At 45.4% G+C, this 25176-nt stretch overlaps 1 long non-coding RNA gene across 1 annotated transcript in view; it reads right to left on the bottom strand.

Annotated features, from left to right (window-relative positions):
• The window catches only part of LOC103017715 (uncharacterized), a 48581-nt gene extending 24751 nt beyond the window's left edge, over positions 1 to 23830 (bottom strand). Inside the window, exons 1-3 of the long non-coding RNA XR_009008231.1 lie at positions 23702 to 23830; positions 20331 to 20610; positions 19570 to 19641 (exon numbers count right to left, since the gene is read on the bottom strand). This is a non-coding gene — a long non-coding RNA (uncharacterized LOC103017715). The remainder of the gene's footprint in view (positions 1 to 19569; positions 19642 to 20330; positions 20611 to 23701) is intronic.
• Positions 23831 to 25176: the final 1346 nt, after the last annotated feature.

The raw sequence follows: 25176 nt of genomic DNA on the forward strand, positions 1-25176 counted from the left end.
TTCCTCTGGCCAGACCCAAACTGAGGGCAAGAGGGCCCACTGATGGAGTCCATATAGGTCGGCCTCCCAGGGCACTAGGCAGGATAGAGATGGTGAAGGTGGATTTTGAGGTACACACACACAAAAAATTCAGGACAGGTATCCAACCAATTTGATGGAGGATTCCAAATGTCAGTAACCCTGCACAGTACCTGGCCTCCCTGTTGCCTCCAGCCTCCCCCATTCTCCACCGCCCCCCACCCCATGGCTTCTGCTAAGCTACCACTGAGGAGGCTGTGAGGAACCTAGCTTGAAAACCACTCTTGCAAGGCCATGCGGATGCCTCCCAAAGTAGTTACAACAGCAGCTTTACTCTGAGTAACGGGACTCCCTGACCAACTTCTTTTAGTGAACCTTCTTCCTGATCCTTCCTGTATTTCTTCTTCCCCAGTCCTGCAGGGTGGCTCTGTGGCCAGGGCCATTTTGGAGAGCAAAAAGTATGAGGTGAGAGCACTGGCCAGGGATGTGACTCAACCAAATGCACAGGTGCTCCAGGACCTTGGGGCCGAGGTAGTAAAAGGCGACCTGAATGACAAAGCATCAGTGGAGGCCTCCTTGAAAGGAGCCTTCATGGTGACCAACTTCTGGGACCATTTCAGCAAAGAGAAAGAAGTGTGTCAGGTGGGAACCACCTTTGAGCCCTTTCTTTTTCTCCTCCCTGGCTACTCTGCCCTCCCTGGAAGGCGGTAGGCCTTCAGCCTGGGCAAAAATGTAAGCCTCATCCCAGAACATCTCTCTGGCATTTATGAAATATATGTACTTCAGGTACTTGTTAGAGGTGGATTGTTAGGTGATTGTAAAGTCAGTGTTATGTGACATCTGTCCAAATGTGACCTTGGGGATCTGAGAGTGACCGGGTAGTGGAGCCAGCCATTAGAGCCTCTGATTCTCACCATTTGTTTGTAGATGGCACGTGAGGGGTGGCAGCAAGGACACCCCACAAATTAAGGTTACTCTGAGAGTCAGATGGGAAGAACAAAAGTGTAATGAATATGTTCAGACTTCTGGCAGAGAATTGGGGATGAATTAGTAATGGGTACATAGGAAAAGAAGTAAGCAAACAAGCAAATAAGCCCGCAGTGATTAACTCCAGGGAAAATGAAAATTTTTAGAAAAAGTAAATGTAACCATAGAATATCACATGGCTCAGCTTCAGCTGTGTAAGCACTGATGAATGATGTAGTCCCAAATTGTGATATTCTGAGGATGAAAAAAAGGGAATCATGTTTGTGTATGTGTGTGATGGTCGTGGTGGGCTGTGTATCTGTGTGTGTGTGTGTGTGTGTGAGAGAGAGAGAGAGAGAGAGAGAGAGAAACTGAGAGAGAGAGAGCCAAAGATGAGGACTCATCTGTCATAGTAGAAATTTGGTAGATGATCTCTTAAACTGAGAAAAATCAAGAATTAGCAGTATAAACGTACTATTTAGAAATAAAGAAGCAGCTAAAAGAGATGAAAATGGTTATTTCTGGAGAGTAGTTATCAGCATGAAGGTGCAGGGAACTTCTTTGTCATGATGAGATCTACTTTCTCCCCCAAGACAGTACTATTTGAAAATTATACATATGTATAAACTGGAAAAATACAAAGATTAGATTTTAAAAATGTAATGGATGGGATCACACTCTCTCAGAAATGGTACAACTAAAAAAGTTAAGAGCAGGATTGAGCCAGTTTAGGTTCGTTTGGCGTTCCCATGACCAGTGTCCCTGTGGCAGCTTACTTTGAAAACTTTCTTGGCCCATGGAAGCCAGTGGAAGCCTCTGATGGAGAGTACTACACCCTGGGTAAGTGGAAGGTTGCCGTGAAAGCTAACCAGACACCTGCTGTCCTCCCCGCATTCCTCTCTTCAGTGGACGCATGCCATCTGAGTGCCTACCATGTGCTCAGCTCCGTGTGAAGTGCTGAGAGGGATCCCACATTGTCCTAGACTTACCAGAGAGCTGAATCTTGGGCTGGAAACACTAAGGATTACACTTCCAGTCTTATCGTGCTGACACCCCTCATATAAGCAGTGAGCCATGTGGCCTCAAGTCTCAGTCTCCTCATGTCTAATGGGGAAGCTGGACAAGATGATTTCTCCTACTAGCTCATCTCTCTGCCCTTCTGTGGCAACAGGGAAGACATTCTCCTCTTGACCTGGGTCCCAGGGTCAGAAATCCCTAGAGGGACCCTGACTCCCGGGGATGGGTTTCCAGCCCGGCCTGCAGAGTCTGATTCCATAAGTCTGGGGTGGGGCCTGGAAGACTGTAGTTTTAACAAGGACTCCTGGTAATTCCAACGTTGCCAGTCCACTGGCCGGCACTCCCCTGCCCTTTGGGGACATTTTCTTTGCCCATAGTCCAAGGGTGGCTCTGTGGAGTGGAAGGAATATGGGAGAATCAGTGCCAGCAAGTCAGTCTTTCTTCCTTGGCACATAATTAAGACTCGTCAGGGGCATAACTAGTGGCAAAGTAGACCTGAGCTAGAACAAGGAGCACATGCCACACATCACAGATGACTTGGGTAACAGTTCAACAAGTGACGAGATAAATGTATAAAGGTGGGCTTCCCTGGTGGCGCAGTGGTTGGGAGTCTGCCTGCCGGTGCAGGGGACATGGGTTCGGGCCCTGGTCTGGGAGAATCCCTCATGCCGCGGAGCAGCTGGGCCCGTGAGCCACAGTTGCTGAGCCTGCGCATCTGGAGCCTGTGCTCCACAACGGGGGAGGCCACGATGGTGAGAGGCCCGCGCACCGCGATGAAGAGTGGCCCCCGCTTGCCGCAACTGGAGAGGGCCCTCGCGCAGAAACGAGGACCCAACACAGCCATGGATAAATAGATAAATGAATAAATAAAATTTGAAAAAAAAATGTATAAAGGTGACGTATCTCTTAACCCGCCCTTCTTCCTATGTCCTTACCAGGTTTCAGAAGCCAGCTCACCTGACGTTTCCCAGGTCCTGAACTAGGACATTGTAATCTATGGATTAGATTGGCCCTAGGTGAAGAGGTGATGCCTTAAACTTCTGGTGGTACCCAGTCCCATTTGGGGTCTTCACATCTGTAAAACCCAGCCTCAGGTATCCCGGGGCCTCATCCCCTCCACCCCCCCAGAGGAATAGCTAACATTTACTAAGCACTTACTGGGTGTTTGGTGTCTGTTTTACAGATGGGGAAACTGAGGCACAGATAGATTAACTTTGCCAAGATCACTAATAAGGCAGAAACAGGTCTTGAACTCAGGCAGTGTGGCTCCAGAACCATATTCTTTTTATTTTTTTATTTTTTATTTTTATTTTATTTTTTTAAAAATATTTATTTATTTATTTATTTATGGCTGTGTTGGGTCTTCGTTTCTGTGCGAGGGCTTTCTCTAGTTGCGGCAAGCGGGGGCCACTCTTCATCACGGTGCGCGGGCCTCTCACTATCGCGGCCCCTCCCGTTGCGGAGCACAGGCTCCAGATGCGCAGGCTCAGTAATTGTGGCTCACGGGCCTAGTTGCTCCGTGGCATGTGGGATCCTCCCAGACCAGGGCTCGAACCCGTGTCCCCTGCATTGGCAGGCGGATTCTCAACCACTGCGCCACCAGGGAGGCCCTCTTTTTATTTTTTATTTTAATTTTTTTGGCTGCGCTGCAAGGCATGCAGGATCTTAGTTCCCCTACCAGGGATGGAATCTGTGCCCCCCTGCAGTGGAAGCACAGAGTCCTAACTACTGAACTGCCAGGGAATTCCAGAACCACATTCTTTACCGCTGTCCCTTAGCTGCTTTTATATTATTTTATTTTTTTAAATAAATTTATTTATTTATTTATTTTTGGCTGCGTTGGGTCTTCGTTGCTGCGCACAGGCTTTCTCTGGTTGCGGCAAGAGGGGATCACTCTTTGTTGCAGTGCGCGGGCCTCTCACTGCGGTGGCCTCTCTTGTTGCGGAGCACGGGCTCCAGGTGTGCGGGCTTCAGTAGTCGTGGCTCGTGGGCTCAGCAGTTGGGGCTCACGGGCTTCAGTAGTTGTGGCGCACAAGCTCTAAAGCACAGGCTCAGTAATTGTGGCACACGGGCCCAGTTGCTCCGCGGCATGTGGGATCCTCCCAGAGCAGGGGATGAACCCGAGTCCCCTGCATTGGCAGGCAGATTCTCAACCACTGTGCCACCAGGGAAGCCCCCCCTTAACTGCTTTTAAACTCAGCCCAAGAATCTCAACCTTCACATAAAAATAAACCTCAAAGTCAGAATAGACTTGACTCTGAGTGACTCAAAAAACTCAGACTGCTTTTTTATAAATATAAATTACAATTATAATTTAAGCAGAGGAATGAACAGACATTTTGCCTACCAAGAAATTCAGGCAGGAAGTTAATTTTGCTGCAAAAGACAAGCTATGATATTTAGTCCCTGGCTGCTAAGCCTGAAGTCACTTTTATACTGGACTGAAATTCAGAGACCTTGATTCTTGTCCTAGGTTGTTGTTTTCTAACTGGGAGGCATTGGGTGAGTCAATAGACTTAGATTCTTCAGTTAAAAAAATGAGAGTGCTGGGGCTAGATCACGTCTACATTGGGTTCCAACCTCAGGAGTCTGGGAATCTATGAGAGGCTATATCACACTGCAGGAAGGGCACAGGCTTTGGAGTGACAGGTGAGGGTTTGAACCCCCTTCTGCTGCTTACTGGCTGAGTAACCTCAGGCAAGTACCTGATATTCCTATATTTCAAGGTTGTTTTGAGGATTAAACAAGCCAATATGTTTGCTCATTCATTCATTCAACAAATATTTGAGGCCCTAGTGTGTGCCAGTCACTTACTGGGGAATCAGTAATAAACAGCTCAAAACGGACAAAGCTGAGCCCTCATTAAGCTCATATTCTGGTGGAGGAGTTAGCTAATAAACATAATAGATAAGTAAAATATATTATATGTTAGAAGGTGATAAGTGCAGTAAAAAAATAAGGCAGAGTAAGGTATTTGTGGAGTGCTAGCAGTAAGGGAGTTGTGTGTGAAATTTAGATAAGGTGATTGGTGGGCTTCTTTGAGAAGGTGACATCTGAGCAACGTCTGATGGAGGTAAGTAATGGGCTTTGTGAATATTCAGGGGAAGAGCTTTTCACGCAGAGAGAACAGCCAGTGTGGCTGGAACAGAGCAAGTTGGGGGGTTGGGGAGAGGGTAGTAGGAGGTGTGCCCAGAGGTAATAGAAGGTCTGGTCCTGTAAGCCATTGGTTTTTCTTCTGAGAGACACAGAGAGCCATTGGAGAGTTCTGGGCAGAAATGACATGAGCTGACTTTAGTTTTTAACAGAATCACTCTGACTTTTGTGTTGAAAAGAGACTGTGGAAGGGCAAGAGTGGAAACAAGGAGCCCAAATTTATAATAATCCAAGTCAGAGATGATGGTGGCTTAGACCAGGGTGATAGCAGTGAGGATGGCGAGAAGTGGTCAGATTCTGGACATACTACAAGTAGGACTTCAAAAAAAAAAAAAAAAAAAAGAAAGAATATGGGGTGGGAGAGACACCTCAAGGTTGACTTCAAGATTTTTGACTTGAGAAACTGGAATGATAGAGTTGCCATTAACTGAGATGGGGAAGTCCGTAGGGGGAGCGGGTTGTGCAGGAACTCATTTTGGAGCACCTTGAGTTTCAAATGTCTATTAAACAGTCAAGTAAGGATGTTGAGTAGGAAGTTGGACATATGAGTCTGGAGTTGAGCAGAGATGTCTGGGTTAGAGATAACAATCATACTTTGCACACAGGATATGCTTAGTAAATGGTCACTCTCTTTTTTTCTTTAAATCAACACCCAGGCATTATGGTATTTTTCTCCAGCAAACCTTATAACTGTGCATAGATAGTGGCTACTCAGTGTTCCCATGCCTCTTGTTTAAGTGGTGGGACCTACCAAGAATGTGAAGTAATTAGCTATTTTTATCTTTTTTTTTTCCTTTTTAAAACTAGCACTGTCCATGGGGGATGTACCAATGGATGGTATCTCTGTTGCTGATGTTGGAGAGGTCATCTGCTGCAGTTTTAATTTCCCAGAGAAGTTTGTAGGCAAGGCCGTGGGTCTCAGTACAGAAGCACTAACAGTACAGCAATATGCTGATGTTTTGTCCAAGGGTTTGGGGAAAGAAGTCTGAGATGCAGAGGTGAGTTCTTAAGAGATATAAACGTGATCGCAAATGGTCACATCCCACTAACTTACAAATTCTGGGAGACTTTCGACAGATTTGGGCAGGGTTGAGCTTAGGCTGTGGGAAAAAATTGAAGAGGATTCCTGTTCCACGAATCTATCTTCATCTGTTGGTGTATCCGAATTCCACTCTTATGACTTTATCGCTTTGGCTTCAGGTTAATCAGTTTATTAAAGTAAAAGTCCTTTTGGGTGGAAAGAACTTAAACTCTGAAGACCGAGGTACAATGTTTCCGTATATGCTGTACCAACCCTCTCCTCCCAGGAGCTCATCACTGATTAGGCCAGTCTGCCAGAGCTGGTCTGCATGGGGCATGGCACTTAGCCTCTCTGAGCTGCCGCTTCCTCATTCATAAAGTGGGATGAAAGCATCTACCTTGGGACATTTTCTGAAAATTAGAGAGGATATATTTAAGGGGGTTAGCTTAGTGTTTGGCACGAAGTAAGTAAACCTCAAGGACCTATTATGTACCTGGTGCTATCTTTAAAGCGTTTACAACAGAGTTGGGGTGAAAATGGTAATGCACATGAAGTCACAGTGATCAGTCCAAAGCAGAACACTGGGGTGCTTAATTGTGTTGCCCACACACTCTGCACTATAGGTGGTCAGAGAGGGTAGGAGAAGGCTTCATGGAAGAAGTAGCCTTGAGGTGGTCCTTGAGGGTGGGTAAGACTGTGTATGGGTGGAGGGAGTGATAGAGCTGGCCTGGCTAAATTCTAGAAACAACAGGAATGAACCAGAGGCAGTCTGGAGAAATAAGCAAATCCTGGCTCTGCCCTTATCTATCTGGGGAATCTTGGCATTTACTTAACCTCTCCAGCCTCCCTTTATTCAGATGTTAAAAAGGTTATTATGGGACTTCCCTGGCAGTCCAGTGGTTAGGGGTCCTCGCTTCCACTGCAGGGGGCACGGGTTCGATCCCTGGTCGGGGACCTAAGAGCCCACAAGCCACGCGGTGCGGCCAAAAATTTAAAAAAATAAAAAATAAAAGGCTATTACACCTGCCATAGGCTTGTTGTGAGGATGCAATGAGACCCACATGGGAGGGACCTGGCACTGGGTCTGGCACTTAGTAAGCCTGCAATAACTGATCAGGCTGGAATGGCTACAACAGACCTTTTATAGAGAAGTGAGGGGAATGGAAGATCCTGAGCACTCCCAGCCAGTTCTCCAAGCAGGTGTTGATAAGAGGAAGGAGAGAGAACAGGGTTTCTGAGAAGGGAGTATGTGTTTGTGTCTGCCAGGCAGAGACACCGTGGCAGCTGAAAGGAAGACCCATACCTTCCCCCAAGCTAGCAGGCATGAACTAACATGGCTCTTTGCCCCTCTCGGCTGCTGTTCTCCCATCTGTGAAGGGGGAGGGTGGTGTGGACGACTACTAAGGCTCTACCCAGCACTAACATCTCTCCAGAGTAGAGAGAGTCCCTTTTTCCTTACAGGGTTCCAGCCTGCTTTTGTAAATTAAGATTTATTGGAACACAGCCATACCTTTGTTTATGTATGTCTCTGGCTGGTTTCAGGATACAGTGGTAGAGCTGAGTAGTTGTGACAGAGACCATATGGCCGGAAAGCCTAAAATATTTATATCTAGCTCTTCAAGAAAAGGGTTGTTGACCCTTGCTCTAGAATGTTTCCTAGGGTTAGGGATAGAGGGCTGGTTTTTGTTTTCTTCTGCAACTCTTGGGCCCTGAGTCTTGAGGGGGTATCTATATTCTCAGTTCTCCTCAGGGACTGGAGTTGTGAGGAGGCTGAGAGATCTTTTGGGGGGAAAACTATGGTAGGTGTTAATCCAGCCATAAAACCACATCTGGGGAGCTCCTAGGAAGGCACCACCCACTCAAAAGATGGACTTGATGAGAAGATCTGCAAAGGCTCTTACACCCGGGTGCAAATTTACTTTTCAGTGATTGACCCTTCTCCCAGTGCCTTTGAATTCGGGTCTCCTATTCATTTTTGTCTGTGGGGTCTGAACTCTGTAAAGAAGAAGGGGAGGAAGGTGAAGAGTGTGGGCATATGGCGTGTATGCGTTCATTCTCAGAGGACGGGGTAGACCTTGTTTGGGAAGGCTCAGGACTGTCCAAGCATCTCTCAATCACATACCTGGTTTCTGATTGATTTTGGTACATCAAGCTATTTCACAATGCAGCAGAAACTTCTCTGGCACCCAAAGTTTCAGGGGATTAGAGGCTGGAAGTTCTACAAAATGGTTAATACTGTTCTTAGTAACTAGTTTGACTTGAAGCCGCTGCCCACTGGTCTGGAGTGGGAAAATGCTTACAGGCTATGCTACTCTGGCGGAGGATGCATGTGGCCACAAGGTGGCGCCCCAGCCTTGGCAGTCTGGCTTTTCCCCAGTCTGATCAGAAGGCTGTTTGCTTAATTATTTCAGTGACTACTCCTCTCTCCCCCAGAACAAACTCCCACCAGAAACTCTGATCTGGCTGAAACTGCCTGTCTAGCCCCAAAAGGAACATGGTTCTCTCAGAAAGCGAGACACAACAGAAACATCTGTTTCCTTCAAAAATCTGCAGAAAAGAATCCCTTATTTTACTGAGGGATATTAATTACCAAAGTTACAGGATGAGAGAGTAACTCAAGGAGACAGACATTTTAGAAGTCATCTTCCATGCTTTTCTTATAGCCTTCTATTTCCAAACTCACTAAAACTTAAAATTTTTTTCTGATTTCAAAAATTACAAATGCTTATTGAAGAAAATACACAGAATTATAAAAAAGAATATAAAAATCATATTGTTTAATCTATCAGAGATAGTAACTGTTAAGATTTACACATTTTCTTCTAGACTTTTTCCAGTATATATGTAATAAAATTAACACAACATGATATGTACAATTTTGTAACCAGCTTTTTCACTTGACATTATATTATGAGCATTTTTCTATTTTGTTAAACTTCTTCAAAAATATTAATTTTAGTAACTGCATAATATTTTTAGAGTAGATGTACCATAACTTATTTTACCATTCCTCTGTTTTTGGACATGCAGGTTGTTCTTGGTTTTTCATTATTATAAATGGCATATGACGAACATTGTTTTATATGAGTTTGTGTCTGTCACATTTTTCTAAGGCCAGGTGGAATAGCAAGATTAGAGTTTATCTCTGGGGGCTAAAGACAGATTATACTGGATCCAATAGTTAGAAACGGTCTTAGCAGGAATTCCCTGGCTGTCCAGTGGTTAGGGCTCTGCACTTCCACTGCAGGGGGCATGGGTTCGATCCCTTTGGGGAACTAAGATCCTGCATGCCACGTGGTGCAGCCAAAAATAAAAAAAAAAAGAAATGGTCTTAGCTGATTGATTCAGGCAGTGGAACTATTGATCTATTGATCTATTTAGTGTCAGAAGGGACTCAAGGGGTGGGTTTTGTGGAGGGTGATAGAAGGCGGGTGTGTGATGGGCAGCATTTGTTGTGTCCGGCCCTGGCCAAGGCTGGGATGGCTGAAGTCGAGATACTCATTTCCAGTCAAGGCAGGGAGTGGTGATGGAAGGGACATGGGTCAAGAGGGAAGGATGGAGAGCCTGGTGCTTTGATGCTGCATGCAGGGCCGGATGGGTAGAAGATCTCAGAGGGCTGCTGAGGGAATCCCAGGAGAAAATGTATATGAAAGCTGGTCAGATGAAGGGGCTACAGATGCATAGTACCTTATCCCAAGCACTTGGGGTCAGAAACAATTCCACTTTCAGAATCTTTCAGCTTTTAGATAGGTTGTATCTATGTATATTATGTAACATCAACATCAGGGTCTGGGGCAGGACCCTATAATCAAACACATCAATATCTCTGCAGACAAAAAGACATGACTATTTCCACTAAATGGGATAATTAAAGACCATAAATAACTTCCCATAAGTTCAGATCAGGTTTTGCCACCAAATCAGTTCAGAAAAGTCAGTATGTTGCCAAATTGCTTATGAAAATACTTCCGTGTTTCTTGCGTCTTGGAGTTAGGCTAAAGAATTGTGGACCTGTATCATCATGAAAGTGAATAATTTCTTCTCAAACTGTTTTAAATGAGGGCAATGACATTTCCTGTTTTTTCTTTTCTTCTTTTTTTTTACTTGTTCTTAAAAGATCACCCTGGAAGCTTACGAGAAGCTAGAATTTCCTGCAGCGAAGGAAATGGCCAGCATGTGTCATTTCTATCAAATGAAGCCAGATCGTGATATCAAGCTCACCCACCGACTGAACCCCAAAGTCAAAAGCTTCAGCCAGTTCATCTCAAAGAACCAGTCAGCCTTGAAGGGCATTTAAGCTGTTCACACAGGCCCCTGAGCAAACAATGTCCTTCCTCCCAGATCCTGGTCCTCTTTATAGCACAACATCTATGTTTACAGAACAGATAGGTTAGAATACAATGGTTTACACCCCCAAAGGCTTCCCTGGTGGGGAACACTGCAGAGCTGATCTGACACAGTAATTTGACCCACATATAACTTTCCAGCTACTGATAAGCATGGTACACCTGTTAGGTTAAATAAGAAGCACACAGCCTGTCACCTTTTGTAGCTCTCTGCCCAACAGCCCATTGCCTCAGAAGGCTCTGGCCTGAGGAACTTGGAGCTTCTTCCCTAACAGTGGGGATGGGGGGCACTCAGCTTTCTCCTGCATAAGTGATCCTGAGGCCTGTCTCTGGAACTCCCCTAGGCAACTCCTAGGACTTTTTCAAATGCATTGTCACATTCTCAGTGAAGTTTTAAGTGATTTTAATTTCTTAAAATAAAAATCTTTGTAGAGAGTTTTCTGGGGAACATGGTGCTCAATGAACTGCACGAGTGTTGGAAACTGAAATTCAGTTTTGCTTCAAGGTTAGATGCTCATTTCTGATTCATTCATTAAATCATCTATTGAATCATCATTCAGTTACTCATCTTTTTATTCACCTACCCCTCATTTATCCATTCCACAAACTTTCTTTTTAGCACCTCTGCTTCTGTGTGTTTTCTTATTGGAGTGGTCCACTCTCCAAAGGCCGCCATGGCTCCTTTTCAGTTTGTGGTCGGCTTTGTGTCACTCCAGGGCAAGAGGGGCTATTGTGCTACTTAGCTACAAGTGAAGCCCAGAGGCTCTGCAGTGGGTAAAGGCCAGGAGCTTGAGGCAACGTCTGGGGAAAGGCAGGGAAGTGGAAAGAGAAGGTGATGGAAGGGCTCCCATAGTATCTTTGTATATCTCTGGCTTAGCATTTTCTACCCCATATTGTAATTGCCTTGTTTACTTATCTTCGTCTTGGCTGTGAGAGACTTGCCCCCCTCTTTATCCCAGTGCCTGGCACATGATAGGCGACCAATAAATGCTGATTGACTAAATGAGTGAATAAAGTTATTGATCATACCGTTTCAAGAAAAGGGAAATAAACAGGTGCATGGGTTGGAGAGTGGTGAGAACCAGCAACTGATACTGAAAGGGCAAGAGGCTGTCCACTTCCGGGAGAGGAGGTGAGTCCCTACGACTCTGGGGCAGGCAGCGGATGGGGCTGGCCGTGGCTGAGCAAGAACAGGGTGGCGGAGCCTGTGTGAGAGGACACAGTGGCCTGGGACCCGGCTCAGAGCGGAGGCTCAGCAATGCCAAACATCAGCCTTTTTGTCTCTTAAGGCATCAAGTGGTATTTGTTGAATGAATGATGTTGAGGTTATTGCAGACAAATTTGGTTCTTGAGGGGAAATTACAGTCAATTTGAGGACCACACTCCTTTCCAAAAGGCACTCTCCTTATCCCCCGACTAATCAACTCTATCTGGCTCAAGCTCTCAACCCTGGGAAACGGGTCTGGATAAATTTCTAAAACGGGAGAAGAAAAACAAAACTCTAAACTAAAAATAAGTGGTTTATTACTCTTCTGGGTGGGCCAGGCAGGAAGAATGGCTGCTGTTTCCTAAATAAACCTTAGCATCCCCTAAATGGGACTGTCTGTAGGCCGGCGCATCCCCTGGCCCCCTTGTATGTTCACTGGGGTGGCAGGTTGGTTCTTTCAGCCTTTGGGACAAGGCTGGGGTAGCCCTGGGACAGCCCCACTATTGTTCCTGGAAAGCACAAGAAACCCTTCCTGGGTTTAGAAGCAAACTTCACAGCAGCCGATCTGAAATGAGAGTGCATTTTACGGAGATGCATCTCCATCTCACACAACCAATAAGGGGAAAGAGCTGTTAAAGTTGGTCTAAAACATTTTAACATTTTTAAAGAAAAGATGAGGGACTCCACCACTGCCCTCTCTTTTCTCCCCCTACAATCTCCAGGCCTAGGGAGAGAAAAGCTTCCCTTCCGAGTTGCTCAGAGTAGAGACTTGTGGACCCACAAGAAGCACAGCAGGTGGAAATGGGCTGTGTGCCAAACGGAATGCAATCACCCTCTGTGGTCCAGGGAATGGGTTGGGTGGGGGTGAGGGTGGAGGTGATGGAACAGAAGGGATGCAGAAGGAGGTATCTCTCTCTGATTCTAGAAATGTTCCTAGAAACGTTAGCTATGAAGTCAGAGGATGCTGAATTTGATTCCTGTCTGTGCCACTGACTAGTTGTGTGAATTTGGGCAAGTGTCTTGACTTCTCTGGATTTCAGTTTCCCCATTCTCACAAGGTATGCTGGGAGGGCTACAAGAGTAAAAGTGTAAAAAGCACTTTGGACAGTCTTTAGCAGATAGAAAGTGCTCAATAAACAGTAGCTATAATTATTATTGAGAATAACTCCTGCTTTCGCCTCCTTCGTATAGCACCCTGAGTTCTGAGGTGCTCACAAGATGCTCTGGGTCTCCCCCTTACCTGCCACCCACCCGTGACTTCCTGGACGGCAGGTTCATTTCGCCCTCTGCCGGGGGTCTGGTCCCTGCCATCTCCCTTTGCCCACCACTAGATGGCAGGACGAGCCTAGCATCTAGCACGAGAAAGGGTCGCTGCAACCTCATCCACCGGGATTTCTCCAGAGGCCTTCTTTTTTTTTTTTTGAGGCAAGGAATAACAACTTTATTCAGAAAGCTGGCAGACCGAGAAGATGGCAGACTAAAGTCTCCAAAAAACCATCTTTCCAGGGGCCTTCTTTGGGAACAAGTCTCCAGGAGACATTTATATGGTGCATATTACAGCCCTTCAGCCTTTCTCAGGCTCTCTCAGTCACCCTCCACGGTCATTTCAACAAACAAGTGCTGGGCACCTTTCCTGAGCCTGGCATTGTGGGATTAAGGGCCTTCTCCGTGCCTGATGTGGGATTAACAAAAGGAAAGGAAGAGCCAAAGTATTATCCAATACTGGGACCACACTCCAGCACTGGGACCACAAAGGGTCCCCTGAGGCCGAGGGTGAGTCTTCTATGGAAAGGGGGCCCCTGGCCCCCAGCCCAGGAGCACAGAGCTCCGCTTCGGCCTGGTCGCGAGGGGGCGGAGCCTGGGGACGGCGCTCCTAACGCCGGCTTCTCCACCCGCATCCTTTCTCCCGCCCAGGGGACCCTTCCAACCCTGATGTCCCACCAAACTGCACAAAGAGCAGAGACAATTCCCCAAAAGGAATTCGGGGCCTGCTGGGCCAAACACTGTGCACCTCCAAAGTAGCTGTTCCCTGGCAACCGAGCCAACTCCTGGATTCCTCGCAGAAGTGAACAGGCAGGCAAGAGCATAAACTTTAAAACACCCCAGAGTATTTCTGAAGGGCTACTCAGCTAACTGTTGCAAGAGGACTAAAAACGTGCACACCCTTTAACTTGGCAGTACTTCTAGGAAGCTATTTTAAGTAAATAAACACAAATATTGATAAAAATAAAATTTCCAGGATTTTATATGGAAGTGTTGCTGCTCATGAGAGTAAAAAAATGGAAATAACCTAAATGTTCAGCATTAAAGGAATGGATAACTAAATTACTGAATCGTTTTAAAGTTCCCTTAAATTTTAAATTCTTTAAAACTAGAATTTGTAAGTAATTTTACTGAACAAAGCTTATTATGTTTCAAGTGAAAAATGTTGGACGTGAAATAACGTTGTATCTAGGTTAGTTAAAATTGTGTAAAGTACACAAGCACATAGGAAAATATTGAGAGGAAAACCACCAAGACGTTAAAAGTGGTTTTCATTGAATGGAGAGATTTTGGTCGGTTTCTACTTTCTCCTTTTATGTTTCCCCTTTCTTCCAGGTTTCCATAATAAAAATATGTTAATTATATATTGAAATTTTATGTAAAGAAGTTACTTTTAAAGTTTAACAAATGCCATAGATGATCTTAACTCTTCCTCATGTTTTGGCAACTATAATAATTGTTATTTACTATGTGCCAGCCACTATGATAGGAGCTGTATGTACATACTTTCACTAAATCTTTGTACCAACACTCTAAACAAGATTATCTTCTTATTTGACAGATAAAGGAACATACTTCAGAGGGTTTAGGTAATTTGCCCAAAGTCACACTATTACTAGGTGGCAGAGCCAGGATTTAAATTCAAGTCTGTGTGTCTGCAAAGTCTGTGAGCTTTCCACCATATCAGAACTTAGATCAATGCAATTCGCAACTTATGAAAGGACTGGGTCATCAAGTTCATTCAGAGTTCAGTTGTTTGGAATTTGGGACATATTTTTCTCTTAGAAACACTGTAGAAATGCTAACCTGCAACACTGTGTAAAGATCAACCCTCCAACACTGGTGAAACTATATCTACTCATATGCTGTGAAACCACAACTTTCAATAAGGTGTTTCTTGCTAACCCTTTCTCCCAGATGTACACCCAAGAGAATATCGAAACTAATATCGGAGTGAGGACAAGGCAGTACTTGGGGAAGTCATGAAAAGGGTATCTCAAAAGCGTATGTGTGCAGGGGATTCCCTGGCAGTCCAGTGGTTAGGACTCTGTGCTTCCACTGCAGGGGCACAGATTTGATCCCCGGTCAGGGAACTACATGATCTTGCACGGCACACGGCGTGGCCAAAAAAAAAAAAAGTGTATGTGTGCAGAAAGAGAAAGCAGAGTCAAGGTGTGACCTGGGGTACAGGCAAAAGCCATGAGGTCTGAATGGCTGACTGTGTGAAGGCATCCAGGATAGGTCTGGTGGGCTTGAGTATGGAAGCCCAGCATGGAAACCTAGGGAGCCCCCAGGAGGTCTTGTGGGCATCAAATGCAAATGTTTCTAAGAGCCAGGCAGGTAAATTTATGAAGCAGCCGGATGTACCACAATACAGGATGGTGGAAACCATGGCAGTGAGAGCCTGCATGACTCAAGTTCAGGCATTAAGAATAGAATTTAGCAGAAACACAGTGCCACCGAACATCAGTTGCCTCAGCTGCTCCTAACATGATGGTTTTCTGACTTTAGGGTTTAACAGTTGAATCTTCCCATTTTGTGGAAGGAGAGGTACCTGGTGAGGCTGTAAGGACAGAGGGTAGAGGGCTTGATCATGAGAGGAAGGAGCAAGAACAAGACTCTGGGGTCCCCTGCTTTGGCAACAGGGAAAATGTCAGGCGAGGGCTGTGGGGGTCAGGGAGCTTCTTGGCAGCAGCTGGTCCTATCTGTGTGTCATTACAAATGAATCATTCCCTTATTGCTTCCAGCAAAAGTCTGGCCATGGGGGAAGAGAAAGAAGAAAGGAATCAACATTTGTTGAGAGCCACACTGTTTCATAATCATCATCTCATTTAAGCCTTATTATTTCCCTGAAAAGTTGGTGTACGTGGCAAAGACTTGCTAGATGTTTATCAAACCTGTCTCCTCATCTTCCTGGGCACATAGCTGGACCTCATTTCTAAGTGTTCTTTGTAATTCATTGCAACCATGTGATATAGACTGTGATATAGACACTAGCCCGTGAGTGGAAGTGATGTGGGACATTTCTAGGCCCAGCAGAAAGCTCTTCCACTTGCCACAGTCCTACATCATCTCCCTCCTACCTTTGGATTGACATCTACAAGCCTGGTGACCTTGAAAGCCATGTTTAGAAAATGGTGAAGTCGGACAAAGAAAGGACCCAGTCACCTATCTCCCCTCTTGGAGGAGAGCAGCCCACAGATCAGGAACATCTGTTCTAGACTTTATGCGCATCAGAAATAAACTTCCATAATGTTAGAGCCAATTAACTCTGTGTGTGTGTGTTTATCACAGCTGCTAGCATTGCTTTAACCAATATGGCATTTTTAATGCCCGTTTTATAGAGAAGCAAACCTAAGCTCAGAGAAGTAATTTGCCCAAGGTCACACAACTGAAAATGAAAGAAATTGAACCCAGGTTTATCCAGTTCCGAAGCCCAGGCTCTTTTTACAACAACATATTGCTTCCAAGGGAACCAATAAATGGTGTAGTCCTAATTTGTGATTTCATATCTTATTTTAACCAGCCCGCCCACCCCCAAATCTGATGGGTGCCTCCAAAATGAAAGCAAGTGGGATGAAAGAGAGTAATGAATGACTCACCAAGATCTTGTTCTAACATCAAGTTGCAGGCGGGGGAAAGGCACAGGCAGCTCCCAGGTCTTTCTCCTGAGAGCCAGGTGGGGCTGCTGGCAGAGCAGCATGGGGCCTGACAATCCTGGGGAAGTTTTTCCATTCCCAGTAGCACTCTTGCTTGGTCCCCTTGTTCATTAACATCTGTGTCCCTCCAATTTGGGCTCTGGCTTGAACTCTGTGAACTGCTCAAAGAGGCTCTTGCTACCTCTTTGTTCAAACAGACAATGGTTGCAGTGACAAAGAGGAAAATCAGATGCAGGTGAAAGTTTATTTTTAACATTTCCAAGGCCAAATGGGGATTTAACATGAAAATCAGAGCCCTCACTTCCGCCAGCTCTCTCCCAAAGTGGCTTGGGTGCTTTTGGTTGGCCGGGACTCTAACATGCTTGGATATTTTCCAAGCAAGTGCACCATTGATGAGGTAGACAGTTCAGTCTTTTCTGGGGCCTTCGTTTGGCCAGAAATAGACATTTGTTTGGAGATGGTGTTCAACTTGGGCTGACAGAATGTGATAAGCCTAGGAAGGAAGGCATGCTGCTCTGGCCACCCAAATATGTGAGGTTTCTTTACATTTTAGTCAAGTCAGACTGAAGCCTGAAAAAATGTGTAATAAAGTGAAAATTCTTGGAAATCACTAGGTGAAAAGCTCCCTTGGGGACTTCCCCAAGGTGGTTAAGAATCCACCTGCCAATGCAGGGTACACGGGTTCGAGCCCTGGTCCAGGAAGATCCCACATGACGCGGAGCAACTAAGCCCGTGCACCACAACTACTGAGCCTGTGCTCTAGAGCCCACGAGCCACAACTACTGAAGCCTGTGCTCCTAGAGCCTGTGCTCCACAACAAGAGAAGCCACCGCAATGGAAGCCCGCACACCACAACGAAGAGGAGCCCCCGCTCGCCGCAAGTAGAGAAAGCCCGTGCGCAGCAACAAAGACCCAACGCAGCCATAAATAAATAAGTAAATAAATAAATAAATAGGAAAAAAAAAGTCAGACCTTTGCCCTTCAGCGCTCCTCAAGAATGAGGAGCAGTAACAAGGAAAGGGGGGATTTTATTGCCAGAGCTTCTCCAGGTCCTTGCTCAAAAAAAAAAAAAGAAAAGCTCCCTTGGGAGTGGGCCCCTAGTTCACCCCTCCTCTGTGGATCCCCTAGAGGCCTGCAGATAGCAGAGGCTGGGAGGTTCCTATGAGAAACATCGAGGACCACCAGGAGTAGGTCTTCAGGGAGCACCTACATGGAGCAAAGTACTTGACTAAGTTACCTCCTCATCATATCATCTTGGGAGGTTAGAGTCATTGTCAGCTGTGTTTGATCAATGAGGGGACTAGCTCTGTGAGGTAATGAGTCAGCCAGTAGTTGCAGAGCCCACCTAAGATTATTTGACTCCAGACTCACTCACCTTTGGTCAATTAATCTACAACGAAGGAGGCAAGAACATACAATGACTGAAAAGACAGTCTCTTCAGCAAGTGGTGTTGGGAAAGCTGGACAGCTATGTGTAAGTCAATGAAATTAGAACACACCCTCATATGATATACAAAAATAAACTCAAGATGGTTTAAAGACCAAAACACAAGACATGACACCATAAAACTCCTAGGAGAGAATATAGGTAAAACATTCTCTGACATAAATCTTAGCAATATATTCTTAGATGGGTCTCCCAAGGCAAAAGAAATAAAAGTAAAAATAAACAAATGGGACCTACTCAAACTTAAAAGCTTTTGCATGGCAAAGGAAATCATTAACAAAACGAAAAGACAATGTACAGAATGGGAGAAAATATTTGCAAATGATGCAACCAACAAGGGGTTAATATCCAAAATATACATATAGCTCATACACCTCAATATCAAAAAACAAAAACAAAAACAAACAACCCAATCAAAAAATTGGCAGAAGATTTAAATAGACATTTCTCCAAAGAAGACATACAGGTGGCCAACAGGCACATGAAAAGCTGCTCAACATCACTAATTATTAGAGAAATGTAAATTAAAACCACATTGAGGTATCACTCACACCAATCAGAATGGCTGTCATCAAAGTGTACAAATAATAAATTTGTACACTTTTTATTATTTGTACAAATAATAGAAAGTGTACAAATAATAAATGTGGCGGAAAGGGAACCCCCCTACGTTACTGGTGGGAATGTAAATTGGTGCAGCCACTGTGGAGAACAGTGTGGAGGTTCCTTAAAAAAATAAAAAAAGAGTTACCATATGATCCAGCAATCCCACTCCTGGGTATATATCCAGAAAAAATGAAAACACTAATTCAAAAAGATACATGCATCCCCATGTTCATAACAGCACTATTTACAATAGCCAAGATATGAAAACAACCCAAGTGCACATCAACAGCCGATTGGCTTAAGAAGATATGGCATATGTATACAATGGAATATTACTCAGCCATTAAAACAAGAATGAAATATTGCCATTTGCAGCAACATGGATAGACCTAGAGGATATCACACTAAGTGAAGTAAGTCAGACAGAGAAACACAAATATTATTTGATATCACTCATGTGGAATCTAAAAAATAATACAAATGAATCTATACACAAAACAGAAACAGACTCACAGCCTTAGGAAAAAAACTTATGGTTACCAAAGGGGAAACGGAGGGAGTGGAGGGATAAATTAGGATTATGGGATTAACATGTACAAACTACTATACATAAAATAGGTAAGCAACAAGAATTTATTGTATAGCACAGGGAACTATAATCAATATCTTATAATAACCTATAATGGAAAGTAATCTGAAAAAAAATATTATAACTGAATCTCTTTGCTGTACACCTGAAACTAACACAATATTGTAAATCAACTACACTTCAATAAAAAAAAGATTATTTGACTCCAAAGTAGATTTTCCCCATTGTCCCATAGTGAGACGAGCATTAGTTTTCTTTTCCCTGATTTTCTACCTACCAGGAGGAGGCAGAAACATGCAGAAATGGCTCTGTGCTTTCACTCTCTTGAGCCCCAGCAGCTGCAGTTTTCCTGCAGAAATGAAGAAATGAGTTGTGGGTTCACAGTAGCCATGACTGTAATAAAATATTTCAAGAAAACAAAACAAAAATGAAATGGTTGTTCTTTTTGTGCTTCACTTTGAGCTAAGTTGGCTTTCTGATATAAAATGGCTTTCCTTTCTGATGTAATTCTACCATTGGCAGGTCTTGGGTGAAGTATGGATTGAGGAAGAAAGGAAGAGGGGAGTAAGTGGTCCCTGAGAACTAAGAGCTGCCTTTCTGTTCTTAGGACACTTGACGAATGTGCCTTCTTCTTGCTTGTATTTTATTTACGTTTTCCTTTGTGAAGCAGGGAAAAGGTGGAGTGACCAGCCAAGGGAAGGGAAGAGCAAGGATGGGCAGTGTGAGAAGGTAGGGTGGAGGTCGATGTCGGAGCAGGGCCAAGGGTTGGCTGGAAAGCCAGCTCCACCAGGTGGATGGGGCTGCCTGAGGCAAAACTGACAGGCTGGGAATGACGTTACATCCAAGCGCCTTATTGCCAGATACCTGTTTCCTCTCTGCTCTAAGCCCCCTCTGACTGTCCATCCCGCCTGCCTCCTGGTACTCACTCCTTTCCCAGGGAAGAGGCACTCATTGAGGGTTACCAAACGGGTTCTTCCCAAATTCCCATCTCCAGGCAGTACCTCTCACAATAGTACTGTATTACTCCATTTTCCTCACCAGCAACCTTGTTTTTTTTTTTTTTTTTGGCTGCGTTGGGTCTTCGTTGCTGCTCGCGGGCTTTCTCTAGTTGCGGTGAGCGGGGTCTACTCTTCATTGCAGTGCGCGGGCTTCTCATTGTGGTGGCGTCCCTTGTTGCAGAGCATAGGCTCTAGGCACGCGGGCTTCACTAGTTGTGGCTCGAGGGCTCTAGAGCGCAGGCTCAGTAGTTGTGGCGCAGGGGCTTAGTTGCTCCGCGGCATGTGGGATCTTCCCGGACCAGGGCTCGAACCGGCATCTCCTGCATTGGCAGGTGGATTCTTAACCACTGCAGCACCAGGGAAGTCCTCACCATTAACTTTTATGAAGCTCAGCAAGGGCAAAGTCACTGCCAAATCTTCTCTTACAAGCCAGTTTCTCCTTTCTTTCTTCCCATTTCTAAAGGGCCATTGCCAGTGTCCAGGAGTCCAGGATTGGGGTCAACACTGACTCTTCCTTTCCCATAAACTCCCATAGTCTGTCATTCACAAAGTCCTTCCTATCTGTCCTTTTTCCCACTTGCCGCTTGCATTTCTTACTCCTTCTGCCTCCATCCTAAGACAGCATCTTGCATCTGACTCTTGGCATCTGCCATTGGCTGGTCTCCCCTAGACTCTTTCCTCTTCAAACTATCATCCCACATTCATTTATTAGTCACTCATCAGAAGAGTATTTATTGAGCACCCACCAGGTGCCAGACAATGTATTGGATACAAGATGTACCAGTGAGTAAGACAGATGTGGTCCCTTTGGGGAGGCAAGTAATTGTCAGGCAATTACAGTGCCTTGGGGTGAGTGTGGTGATGGACGAGGCACAGGCTGCTAGAGAAGTCCTCAGAGGGGCTCCTAGTCCAGATGGGGAAAGGTGTCAGGGAGGCCTGCGCACTCCTGCCAGACTCATCCTCCTAAAACAACACTTTTTACCCTGTTTTAACTACAATTGGCCTCCTATTACTTTTGCTCCTTCAGGAGCATTTTGCATTGGGCTGAATACGTCCCCCCAAAGTTCATATGTGGAAACCCTAACCCTCAATGTGATATTATTAGGAGGTGGGGCCTTTGGGAGGTGATTAGGTCATGAGGGTGGAGGCCTCAGGAATGGGATTATTGCCTTTGTAAAAGAGACCCCAGAAAACTCTCTTGCCCTATTTCTGTTATGTGAGGACACAACGAGAAGACAGCAGTCTGCAACCCAGAAGAGGGCTCTCACCAAAGCCTGACTCTGCTGGCACCCTGATCTCAGACTTCTAGCCCCCGGAACTGTGAGAAATAAATTTCTGTTGTTTATAAGCCATCCAGCCTATGGTACTTTGTTGTAGCAGCCTGAAAAAACAAGGTTCAAACTCTGCACCTTGAGATCCTAAGCCCCCCCTCTTCAGCCCAGCCTTATCCCCAGGACCCTCTGATGGCAGAAGTAGTAGTAGCAGCAATCATAACAATAGCACAATAGCAAAACTTCATTATGATTATATATGCCTCAGGCCCTCTTCTGAGTGCTTCTCCCATGTCCACTTTCACAGCGTTCTCCATGAGGGAGGCACTATTACTATCACCACTTCCAGATAAGGAAACTGAGGCATGGGTGGCCTAAATGGCAGAATCTGGGTTCAAATCCCAGTGGTGTGACTCCAGGCCTGACACGTGACCACAACACCACCGCGTGTCAGTGTAACTCTGTGCACGCCCTAAATTCTCCCTTGGGGCTTTTCCCCTGGTCCTCTCTCTCCTGGGAATGCCCTTCTCTTTCTTATCAAACCCCTTATCTTTTACAGAGCCTCCCTCTATGGAAAAAGAGCTGAGTCTCTACTCAGTTCTATGTTCAAGTCCCAGCTCCCAGCTGTGAACCCCCTTCTTCTCCCTGACACTTGGTTCCCTCTTCTCTACAATGGGAATATTACTGTCCTCCTCCCAGGGCCTTTCTGAATATGATGTGAGAATACTGTATGTGAGTGTGCTTTGCAAACTCTAGTATCCTATGCAAATGTAAGGGAACTGACATCATTTTTTCCTCGTGTTTCCCAAAGCAAGACTATTTCTATACAGCCTGTACTTCATTATAACAACATTTGCTTTTATATTCCCTTGGGCACATGACTTCATCTTTCTAAACCTCAGCTCTCTCATCTGTGAATGGGCATAATACCATCAGCCTTATTGGACAACTGTGGGGATTAAATGCAATAGTGCTTTAAAAGGATTAGACACACAAGAATGTGCATTGCCTGTCTCCCAAACCTTGACTTTTCTCCAGCTGCTGGGGCTAAATGGTTTTTGTCTCTCACTAGAAGAAGGCCGTCCAAAATCGTGCCTTCTCTCTCCCTCTACTTTTTAATAAATGAAAGGCAGCTGTCTTCTTGGAGCTTCGGATTTAATCAGCATCAACAGTGGAATATTTATTTACCAAAGAAAAATACTTTTCATGCTCCTTTTGACCATGTCGCCCACATGCACCGCCACCAGCTGCCCAAAGCCCGTTCTGAAGCAGCAGAGCGTTTTGCGAGCACAGCGCGCTCTGTGACCCTCCGAGTGCTTGTTCAGCTGAAATTACTTGTGCCTGGCACAGACCTTCTCTTTTGATTTTGGCAGAACTTCAGGGAGTGAAAAAGCTGGGTTAGTGTTAGGGCTGGGTTTAGAATTTGAGACTCAACAGATCATACTGTTAACACTTCTCCTCTTTGCTAACTTTACGAAGTTCGAGAAAAGCTTTCTGGGGAACGACACCAGTTTATTTGCCAAAAGCTGAGATGGGCCAAGGAAGATGTAGTCAGCATTTGGAATCTCCTTGCCTTAGAATCTAACAGCCAAGGAGGGAAGAAGGATGCTGGGGAGCTGGGAGTGGGGGGCTGAGGGGGTAGGTGCGTAGAAAGGATTTGGAAGGATTCAGGATGCTGAACGGGCTTGGCTCCTTGTGATTCCACCCCCATGACATCTCTTAAACCATCCCTTCCTCTCCTTCTCTAGCACGGCCCCTGTCCTCGTCCTCATCATCCTTACCAACAACAGCGATACTTTCTAATACGCCTCCTTGTCCCTCTTGTTCACTCTAAACACGGCTGCCAGTTTCTATCCCTCTGCTTAAAAACAGTCAACCCCTCCCAGTGCTTATCAAACAAAAGCCTCACCTTTAGGTGAGTGCTCAAGGCCCCCCTCCTTCCCCCAAGCAGGGCCCAAACTACCCCCTGTCCTCATCTCATCCCTCATCTTCCACGGAGCCTCTACCTACACCAGCCAGGTAGATATGTGCTATCCCACCGACTTGCCAGTACCGTCCCTTCCAGCTTTCCAGCCTTCCGGCCTTCCAGCCTTTGCCTGGGCTGGCCCCTCTGCCTGGATGGCTCTACCCGAGTTCCCACCTTTGCCTGGATTCCCCCTCAGCCTCCAGGACCCAGTTCAAAGACGCCTCCTCCTGCGAAGCCTTTCTCAGCTCCTCCAGGCAGAGCTGACGCCACCTCACCTCTGCTCCGTGGACCTGCGTACTGCACTTGTTCATGTGTGCCACTAGGTGACCTTGGGACTGGACTAAGCCTTGTTTATGTCTCCCGCACCCCCACCTAGTGCCTTGTTCAGCGTGTGCTACTTTATTTGAATTTTTGAAAGCTGATGGGACGAACTCCCATGATGCCAGGGAGGAGCCAGAGCAGTAGGCGGAGTTTTGGGCCGTGTCGGGCTCACGGATTCTGCTGCCCTAATCTCCAGAGCAGTGCCGTTTACTGGGTCAATGCTTTCTCGTTTACCCTGGGTTACTGCTCACTGAGAATGTGTCTGTCTCCAAGACAGTGCCCTAGCTGGCAGGTACTCCAGCCCAGTTAAGCTCCTGGAAGTGATCCCCATTATGTTGCAAACCCTGTGTTGCACTCTGGGCACACGCACATGACTGTGACTCTGTCCCTGCCATGGGGCTCCTCGCGGATAGTGGGGGAGAGACACACACATAATTTCAAGACCAGGCAGAAGCTTGATGTGGAGCTCAGTCAAGCCTTGGAGCATCAGGGTAGGCTTCTTAAAGGAGGTGATACCTGGACTGAACATTAAAGAATGTATAGGAGTTAGGCAAAGACAGTGAGTCTAAATAACACAGCCTCAAGCTACCATGAGCATTCAGGACTGCAGATTACTGGTACGGTGGGGAAAGGGGTCAGATGAAGAAAGAGAGAGATATTGACAGAGAAGATGAAGGCATTTGAGCTGGGCTTTGAAAGATGAGAGTTTTGGATGCATAAAGATCTGAATAGGATAGAGGTTGGAGGACAATCTGGGCAGAGGAACAGCATGAGGAAAGGCATGGAACAGTGATGTAACTTGCTTTAAGTGGTCAACTCCAAGAAGGTTATCACTGGAAAAGATGAAAGCTCTAATTCGAAAAGATACATGCACCCCAATGTTCATAGCAGCACTATTTACAATAGCCAAAACATGGAAGCAACCTGTGTCCATCGACAGATGAGTGGATAAAGAAGATGTGGTATATATATATATATACATATATATATACAATGGAATATTACTCAGCCATAAAAAGAATGAAATAATGCCAACATGGATGGACCTAGAGATTATCATACTAAGTGAAGTAAGTCAGACAGAGAAAGACAAATATTACATGATATCACTTATATGTGGAATCTAAAAAATAGTACAAATGAATGGATTTACAAAACAGAAACAGACTCACAGACATAGAGAACAAATTTATGGTTACCAAAGCGGGGGGAGGGATAAATTAGGAGTATGAGATTAACAGATGCACACTACCATATATAAAATAAACAACAAGGATTTACTGTTACAGCACAGGGAACTATATTCAATATCTTACAATAAACTAATT

This window comes from Balaenoptera acutorostrata, chromosome 4 (genome assembly GCF_949987535.1).
Source record: "Balaenoptera acutorostrata chromosome 4, mBalAcu1.1, whole genome shotgun sequence".
NCBI lineage: Eukaryota > Metazoa > Chordata > Mammalia > Artiodactyla > Balaenopteridae > Balaenoptera > Balaenoptera acutorostrata.